This window comes from Dermacentor albipictus, unplaced genomic scaffold, assembly GCF_038994185.2.
Source record: "Dermacentor albipictus isolate Rhodes 1998 colony unplaced genomic scaffold, USDA_Dalb.pri_finalv2 scaffold_234, whole genome shotgun sequence".
In the NCBI taxonomy this organism is placed as follows: Eukaryota; Metazoa; Arthropoda; class Arachnida; order Ixodida; family Ixodidae; genus Dermacentor; species Dermacentor albipictus.
This window is the reverse complement of record NW_027225788.1, coordinates 20,001-28,191: the sequence shown is the minus strand read 5'-3', so window position 1 is coordinate 28,191 and position 8,191 is coordinate 20,001. Positions and strand designations below refer to the sequence as shown.

The window sequence follows — 8,191 nt, the reverse complement described above, 5'->3', positions numbered from 1 at the left end:
GCGTCAAGCCGAACCACCAGGCAAAAAGCCTGGGCGCCGCCATCTTGTTGAGAGCGGCGCCGGGGACACAATCGCGCCTAGCTCATTGAGTTTTCCCCCAAAACTGAACGAAATAGCCTTATTTAAATGAGAAAGATGCCGCGAGTGCCGCAACGAAGGACCTTAAGGATTACCGAAGGGTAACTGAGGGCGACGCGACGAGCTTTGGAAAGAAGAATGATGGGTGTAGCGCTACGGGGGATAAGAATAGAGCAGATTCGGGGGGTGAGCGAACAAACGCGAGCTAATGACACCTTAGTTTAAACCAAGAAAAAGAAATGGGCGTGCGCAGGGCATGCAATGTGGGGGGAAGATCATCAATTAAGGGTTACCGACTGAATTCCAAGAGAAGGGAAGCGTAGCACGGGGTGGCGGAAATTTAGGAGGGCAGATTAGATTAGGAAGGGCGCAGGCACTAGACGGCGACCGTGACCGGGCTTACACGTGACCGGGGTGCTTGGAGAATAATGGGAGAGGTCTTTGCCCTGCAGTGGTCGTAGCCAGCAGGATGATGATGACGAAAAGGTAGCAACAGGTATTCATAACATACAGGTTGGAAAGCTGAGGCACCTCTGAACCCTTGAATATATTTCGCCACACTTGGCCATACGACAAGTTTGTTTTCGAGGCGCTCGGTCCCACTGCAGCGAAAATGTTGCCGGAAATCGGGCACTCCATTTTTGTTTCATAGGGAACCTTTCTTCCACTAGGGCAGCGGATTTTCGCAGGGCGAGCTTGCTGTCGTTTACGGATCAAAGCGATAGTGAACTCCAAAATGCAGTGTTGGCTTTGAGTGGGACTTACATTGATTGCAAAACCCACGGCTAATCACCCTTCCCCCCCCCCCCCCCCCCCAAGTGGCTCATTACAGCAGACAATCGTTCAGAAACACCGGCATCGTTGCGTATAGTATGGGAATGGTGCGTGTCACGTGAGTGCTCGCTTCGAGCTTGTGTTCTTCATTTTGATTGAATGAAGTCTCACCTAAGTGAGCGGGGGCCGATCCCGGAGGTAGTGCAATACCGGGCCGACCTGCGGCGGAGGTGAAGCAGGCTTCAAGCACTCCGCCAACTTCCAAAAATAGGTTTAATATCGTGGGTCCATATAGAACCCGTATCAGATATTAAGCTGATAAGAACAGATACTACACTTTGATCTTAGCCAAAAGGCCGAGAAGCGATGTCTTTCACTTCACTCCATTGTACCACTGCCTTGTGGGTGCCCTGGCGACATTGGTAACCTCAGCAACAGCGTGGGCAATCTTATAAAACCCAGCCCGTCTAGAGACTCTATGCTCTCTATCTCGCGAATCAACTCGCGACGCCTCAGTCTTTCACTGTTAACGAAACGCCGTCGCGTAGAAACGAGACCCGAGCGCAAGCTTGTTCGCAAGGCAAAACCAACGAAGGCAACCTCGTAGAAAACGGAACAGGCGAGCGGAAAACACGCGCAAGGGGAATGCTTACTTCCGTCTGAATGCGACCGCTCAAGGCGGCTTTCTTTGAGGCCTTCGTTTCAAGCCCGTGCGCAAGTGTAATACACTACGCGCATTTCCCTCATTTCCTTTTATTTACCGCAAGGCCCACTGAAAGTTTTCATACGGCACAGGCCGGGACGGATTGCAACGTGTCGATTCGACCGCTAGAATTAGGTAGCGCGCCTCATGTACGAATGAAAGAGAATGAAAAAAAAAAAATAAATAAATATAGAAAAGGCTGCGCACTCCTTCCAACCGGAAACATAGAGGGCAGGAAGATCGCCATGTGGAGCACAGGTGTTGTTAAAAAAGAAAGAAAGAAAGAAAGAAATAGCGCTACCCCATCATCTTTACCGTGTGCGTGTATACACACACACGCACACATATGCACGCGCACGCACGCGCGCGCGCGCACGCACACACACACACACACACACACACACACACACACACACATACGCACACATGCTAGCATAGCTTAAGCACAGCTGGAAAGCTCAGCCTTGCGCAAGAAAAAAGGACCACGCCCTTTCGCAAGCCCCTTTGAAACTTTTAAATGAGAAACATGTGTACAGCGAGGTCGTTCGAAACTGGCGCGAAAACGCATCCGCGCCATCTGTGTGCGGAACTAGGAAAACCTACGGCCTTCGCCATACAGAAAGAAAGGTAGATGGCGCGAGCTAACGCTCCGTTGCATACTAAGAACGAGAGCTAGTGAATAATGGCAGAAACGTCTTGGGAAGAGAGAAAAAAACAACAACAACAAAAAAAAAGAAAGACACGCAAGTTGTTGGCTCGCGCAAGCATTCTATTTTACAGCGAGTAAAGAGCATAGCAACTTCTCACAAGAGCAGCAAGAAAGACAAGAAGAACGTGAGAGAGGGGGAGAAACAGGCGCGTTTCTTTGGAATGCAGAGCATGCTGCACACACTATGAAGTGCCAAAGAGACGGGGAAAGCAGATGGCGCGATTGTGTATGTCCTCAAAGCTTGAAAACAATTTCTAAACTACAAGGTGTGCCGAAGTCCGCCTACTCTCATCAGGTTGCTCCCGCCTCCAATTGCATTTAAATTAAAATTACAGTCGCCTCAGAGGCAGAGAGAGAGAGAGAGAGAGAGAAAATGTGTACACTTGCTTCGCGCAGCTGCACCCGTTCAAATTTTACAGCAACAAGAGCACTCCCGCAGGCACAAAGTCCGCTGCCGCGTCCGCCGGGGCGGAATGCACTCGCTTCCGTAAATTGTCGTGCGGCAGACTGCTGCATCGTAGCACACCTGAAACCGCGCAGACGTCAGCGATCGCCGCGAGATCGCTGCGAGCGCTAAAGTCCGAAACCACGTCCGCCGGGGCGGCGGGAGCTCGATACCCCTTCACGAAACTTCTGCGTGTACACCGCCGCACGGCCACGGCGGAGTCGCTGGCATCCTGCGCGCAGTTGCATTGCGTCGCGCCGGGAATCGTTGAAGCCCCACGCAGACGTCGGCGTCGGCCCCGACCTGGCTGCGAGCGCTCGAAGAGACCAAGTCCGAAGCCACGTGAGCCGGGGCGGTGTGAGCGCGACTAAGTCCGAGACGACGTCAGCCGGGGCGGCGTGAGCGAGACCAAGTCCGAGACTACGTCAGCCGGGGCGGCGTGAGCGAGACCAAGTCCGAGACTACGTCAGCCGGGGCGTCGACTAAGTCCGAGACGACGTCAGCCGGGGCGTCGAGCACGCCGCGGTCGCTTTTCCCACTCTTACTCGAAAAATGGCGAAGGGGCCGCGCTAGCGTGCCTTGAATCGGTGAGCGGCGGTACCGCGGCGATCGCGAGAGCTCAAATCGGCCGTGCCAAGGCCAAATATTGGCGCTCGGCTCGGCGCAGTACGCCGCCTTGTCGCACGAGTACGGCCCCGTGGAGGTCTGGTCACTTATCGCTGCTCTTATAAGGGGCCGTACCGCCCTGGCCGACGTTGTACCGTAGTGCCGTTTTCGGCTTGCGCGTGTTCGTGGTGGTGTCCGCGCACCGCTCCGCACTCGAGAATCGTGCCCACGACGACGCGAGCGCTCGGAAGAGACGCAAGTCCGAAACCACGTGAGCCGGGGCGGTGTGAGCGCGACTAAGTCCGAGACGACGTCAGCCGGGGCGGCGTGAGCGAGACTAAGTCCGAGACTACGTCAGCCGGGGCGTCGACCAAGTCCGAGACGACGTCAGCCGGGGCGTCGAGCACGCCGCGCGCGCTTTTCCCACTCTTACTCGAAAAATGGCGAAGGGGCCGCGCTAGCGTGCCTTGAATCGGTGAGCGGCGGTACCGCGGCGATCGCGAGAGCTCAAATCGGCCGTGCCAAGGCCAAATATTGGCGCTCGGCTCGGCGCAGTACGCCGCCTTGTCGCACGAGTACGGCCCCGTGGAGATCTGGTCACTTATCGCTGCTCATATAAGGGGGCCGTACCGCCCTGGCCGACGTTGTACCGTAGTGCCATTTTCGGCTTGCGCGTGTTCGTGGTGGTGTCCGCGCACCGCTCCGCACTCGAGAATCGTGCCCACGACGACGCGAGCGCTCGGAAGAGACGGAAGTCCGAAACCACGTGAGCCGGGGCGGTGTGAGCGCGACTAAGTCCGAGACGACGTCAGCCGGGGCGGCGTGAGCGAGACTAAGTCCGAGACTACGTCAGCCGGGGCGACGAGCACGCCGCGCGCGCTTTTCGCACTCTTACTCGAAAAATGGCGAAGGGGCCGCGCTAGCGTGCCTTGAATCGGTGAGCGGCGGTACCGCGGCGATCGCGAGAGCTCAAATCGGCCGTGCCAAGGCCAAATATTGGCGCTCGGCTCGGCGCAGTACGCCGCCTTGTCGCACGAGTACGGCCCCGTGGAGATCTGGTCACTTATCGCTGCTCATATAAGGGGGCCGTACCGCCCTGGCCGACGTTGTACCGTAGTGCCGTTTTCGGCTTGCGCGTGTTCGTGGTGGTGTCCGCGCACCGCTCCGCACTCGAGAATCGTGCCCACGACGACGCGAGCGCTCGGAAGAGACAGAAGTCCGAAACCACCTGAGCCGGGCCGCGGCGGGAGCTCGACGCCCGTCACGCAACTTTGGCGTACAAGCCACCGCACGGCCGCGACTGAGTCGTCGCCACCGTCCGGCTGGCTGCACTATAGCACGCCGGGAACCGGGAAAGAACCGCGCAGAGGTCGTCGTTTTGCCGCGGCGTTGGCGCGAGCGCGCGAAGAGACAAAGTCCGAAACGGCGTCAGCCGGGGTGTCGAGCACGCCGCCCGCGCCGGTCGCACTCGTGCTCGGAAACGGCGAAAGGGCCGCGCTAGCGTGCGGCCCCGTAGGGGCACAGAAAGGCGATTGTTCTGGAAACCGCGCTGTCCATAGGCGAGAGATTGCCGTTCGCGCATTCGGTCGACGCGCTGCGCTTTCACGACTTCGGCATTGCGCTGCCGACGTAAGCTTTCCATCTCGCTCGCGGCGCTGCGAGGCGGCACGATTTTCGCCAAACGCTCGTCGAAAGTGGCACGAGTACGGCCCCATGGAGATTTGGGAACTTATCGCTGCTATTATATGGGGGTCCCAGAGAGCAGTCGCCCCCAAAAGCGACCTGGGTGTTTGATATGCGGCGGGCTTCGTGCCCGTCAAGCGTGTCCCCGGTATCGCTCCCGTGGATCCCACAGCTGACGTCTGCAGCCTCATCCGCTTGATGCGTTAGGGGCTGGTTGTCGGACGACGCTTTCTCCACGATATCGAGTTGTGTTCCGCATCGTCCTCGGACGAGTCAAATGCGAAAGCGCCGAAGGCGCGGGCGTGACCCGTCGCCTGGCGGCTTTGCCGTCTCGGCTACGTTGCAAGTGTCGGTCGGTCCACCTGTGCTGCGGGCTCAAGAGAAACCGCAAGCCGTGATCGAGTCGACACAACCAGTCTATCGAGAATGTTGCGTGCTTCTTGCCGCGTGGCGATACCCGGCCCTTCGGGGAGGGCGCCGTAGCGAGCTCGAACGCCGTCGTCTCGGACTGTGCAAAGTGCTACTCTTTGCAAGAACGAAGCGTGCTGGGGCGCCTGAAGGTGGCCTCGGCATCGCAAAAACGGCGTCCGGCCTGCTTGACAGGCGGGACGCGCAGTTGAACGATTACCTGGTTGATCCTGCCAGTAATCATATGCTTGTCTCAAAGATTAAGCCATGCATGTCTAAGTACATGCCGAAATAAGGCGAAACCGCGAATGGCTCATTAAATCAGTTATGGTTCCTTAGATCGTTTCTTCCTACTTGGATAACTGTGGCAATTCTAGAGCTAATACATGCAGTGAGCCTGAAGCCCTTTGGGCGACGGGTGCTTTTATTAGACCAAGATCGATCGGGTTTCGGCCCGTATTGTGTGGTGACTCTGGATAACTTTGTGCTGATCGCATGGCCACGAGCCGGCGACGTTTCTTTCAAGTGTCTGCCTTATCAACTTTCGATGGTAGGTTACTTGCTTACCATGGTTGTTACGGGTAACGGAGAATCAGGGTTCGATTCCGGAGAGGGAGCCTGAGAAACGGCTACCACATCCAAGGAAGGCAGCAGGCGCGCAAATTACCCACTCCCGGCACGGGGAGGTAGTGACGAAAAATAACAATACGGGACTCTTTTGAGGCCCCGTAATTGAAATGAGTACACTCTAAATCCTTTAACGAGGATCAATTGGAGGGCAAGTCTGGTGCCAGCAGCCGCGGTAATTCCAGCTCCAATAGCGTATACTAAAGCTGCTGCGGTTAAAAAGCTCGTAGTTGGATCTCAGTTCCAGACGAGTAGTGCATCTACCCGATGCGACGGCTCGGACTGAACATCATGCCGGTCCTTTCTTGGTGCACTTCATTGTGTGCCTCGAGAAGGCCGGTGCTTTTACTTTGAAAAAATTAGAGTGCTCAACGCAGGCGAGTCGCCTGAATAAACTTGCATGGAATAATAGAACAAGACCTCGTTTCTGTTCTGTTGGTTTTTGGAATACGAGGTAATGATTAAGAGGGACAGACGGGGGCATTCGTATTGCGGCGCTAGAGGTGAAATTCTTGGACCGTCGCAAGACGAACTACTGCGAAAGCATTTGCCAAGAATGTTTTCTTTGATCAAGAACGAAAGTCAGAGGTTCGAAGGCGATCAGATACCGCCCTAGTTCTGACCATAAACGATGCCAACCAGCGATCCGCCTGAGTTACTCAAATGACTCGGCGGGCAGCTTCCGGGAAACCAAAGTGTTTGGGTTCCGGGGGAAGTATGGTTGCAAAGCTGAAACTTAAAGGAATTGACGGAAGGGCACCACCAGGAGTGGAGCCTGCGGCTTAATTTGACTCAACACGGGAAAACTTACCCGGCCCGGACACTGGGAGGATTGACAGATTGAGAGCTCTTTCTTGATTCGGTGGATGGTGGTGCATGGCCGTTCTTAGTTGGTGGAGCGATTTGTCTGGTTAATTCCGATAACGAACGAGACTCTAGCCTATTAAATAGGTGCGGGGTTCCCAGCACCTTACAACCTTCTTAGAGGGACAAGCGGCTCCTAGCCGCACGAAACAGAGCAATAACAGGTCTGTGATGCCCTTAGATGTCCGGGGCCGCACGCGCGCTACACTGAAGGAAGCAGCGTGTCTTTATCCCTGTCTGAAAAGACTGGGTAACCCGTGGAACTTCTTTCGTGATTGGGATAGGGGCTTGCAATTGTTCCCCTTGAACGAGGAATTCCCAGTAAGCGCGAGTCATAAGCTCGCGTTGATTACGTCCCTGCCCTTTGTACACACCGCCCGTCGCTACTACCGATTGAATGATTTAGTGAGGTCTTCGGACCGATGTCCGGCGCGGCCTTTCGGTTGCGCCGGTCTGTTGGAAAGATGACCAAACTTGATCATTTAGAGGAAGTAAAAGTCGTAACAAGGTTTCCGTAGGTGAACCTGCGGAAGGATCATTACCGGATTGTTCGAGGGTGACGAGCGCCATTGTTTCTACCCCGTGTGGGTGAAGCAGCTCGCTGCGCCCGACGCTTTCCGCCGCTGGCCCCGCTTGGACGCGGGGACGGCTATACCCGAACATGCCGGGGATTGCCCGAATTTCGAAGGGCGCCCCGTGCCAAATTTGTTGCGCCCAGTGGACGCCGGCTGCAACCTTGGACGGTTGGCTTGGCCGCGCCCGCGGGTAGAAACGGCGTAACGCACACTGTTGGGTGGGCTTTCTGAAGTCCGCCTCGGCACTCTTGCGCGGAATGGGAGTAAGACGACCCGACCTGCTGCTCTTGCCCAGTACGAGGGGAACGGCGAAGCGTGCGGTCGGTCAAGGAACTGACGGTCGAGAGCTAATGCCGCTGCCGCTTAGTACACACGGAACCGTGGTGCGAGCGCTCTCCCGTCCTCCGCGGCAAACGCTGCCGAGTCTGAAAAGGCTGGCGGCTGCCGGTCGCTTCCTGCGGCGAGTGTGGAGTAACGACCCGACTTTGTTGCTGCCCAAGTACTAAAGGAACGGTGCGGCGCTCGGTCGGTCATGGAACCGGCGGTATTGAGGGTGCGGCTGCCAAGTACGGAAGGAACCGTGGCCTAAAGCACTCTCCCGTCCTCCGCGGCAAATTCCACCGCGCCCGAAAGGGCCGGAGGCTGCCGGTCGGCTCCCGCTCGTGACGCGCGAGGTGTCGAGTTCGCGGTTCAATGCGACGACGTCTGCAGGCTATTTG

The 8,191-nt window shown here is 56.6% G+C and overlaps 2 non-coding genes across 2 annotated transcripts; one reads left to right on the top strand and one right to left on the bottom strand.

Annotated features, from left to right (window-relative positions):
- Positions 1-1,028: 1,028 nt before the first annotated feature.
- Positions 1,029-1,220, bottom strand: LOC139053809 (U2 spliceosomal RNA). Its single transcript, XR_011510798.1, has one exon. It is a non-coding gene; the product is annotated as a U2 spliceosomal RNA (small nuclear RNA).
- Positions 1,221-5,623: 4,403 nt separating this feature from the next.
- Positions 5,624-7,438, top strand: LOC139053812 (small subunit ribosomal RNA). Its single transcript, XR_011510801.1, has one exon. It is a non-coding gene; the product is annotated as a small subunit ribosomal RNA (ribosomal RNA).
- Positions 7,439-8,191: the final 753 nt, after the last annotated feature.